The sequence below is a fragment of the Bison bison genome, unplaced genomic scaffold (genome assembly GCF_000754665.1).
Source record: "Bison bison bison isolate TAMUID 2011002044 unplaced genomic scaffold, Bison_UMD1.0 scf7180017864517, whole genome shotgun sequence".
NCBI classification, from domain to species: domain Eukaryota; kingdom Metazoa; phylum Chordata; class Mammalia; order Artiodactyla; family Bovidae; genus Bison; species Bison bison.
Window position 1 is genome coordinate 1,317,949 of NW_011495070.1, and position 774 is coordinate 1,318,722.

The 774-nt window shown below is 39.9% G+C and overlaps 1 protein-coding gene across 1 annotated transcript in view; it reads right to left on the reverse strand.

Annotated features, from left to right (window-relative positions):
* LOC104981297 overlaps positions 1-774 on the reverse strand; it is a 204,064-nt gene that overhangs the window by 202,250 nt on the left and 1,040 nt on the right. The gene's annotated exons all lie outside the window — the stretch shown is intronic.

A 774-nucleotide genomic window follows, 5' to 3' on the forward strand; every position in this document is an offset into this window, starting at 1 on the left:
AGGATCAGACACGTCTCCACAAAGGGAAGCGGTCTGACCACGACTTTATTCAGCATCTTATATTTATACAGGAGAGCAAGAGAAAAACAAGACAGTTAACATTTTTCTTGGTTGACCTATACATCTTACAAAAAGTCACAAGAAATCTTGAAAGCATGGGAATGGCACCCTGTTATTATTTCTTACACCAGATAACATTTCCTTGTGCGTGAGAAGTTTGTCCAGAACTCCAGGTGTCTGCAGTAAATAATCGCCTAATCTCTGGGGTGGTGGGACAGAGAGCTATGTTTGCAAGCAAACCCTCAAGGACTGAGGCAGCTCCCAGAGCTGTGTCCTTTAGATAAAGGACCCCGTTCTCATGGGCAGCTCCCCCATCTCCCCCTTTCTTTTTATATAGGCTCAGGCGCAGGCTTTTTAACCGCAGACAATTTCCATAGATGGAAGCCTTTATCATCCATAGACCATCAATCAGTTTTTTAATTAAACAAGGTGCAAGAAATAAAACAGTTAAAATTATTAAGAATAGTCCTCCTATGGCTGCTCCCAAGTACCAAATACTATTGACGGTAGGTACATGTTGAAAAAGTTCTTTAACAAAAGACTCAGCTCTTTTTGCAACATCCAAATCAGGTCTAGGCGCATTCTCAATATTCATTATTTCTTGATGTAGATGCAGTAAATCTAAGGAAATATTTTCATTATGCCAAATACCTTCTAAATGAGCTTTCACCTTATCCCAAGCAGTTATACTACCATTATATTTTTTTGGGGGGG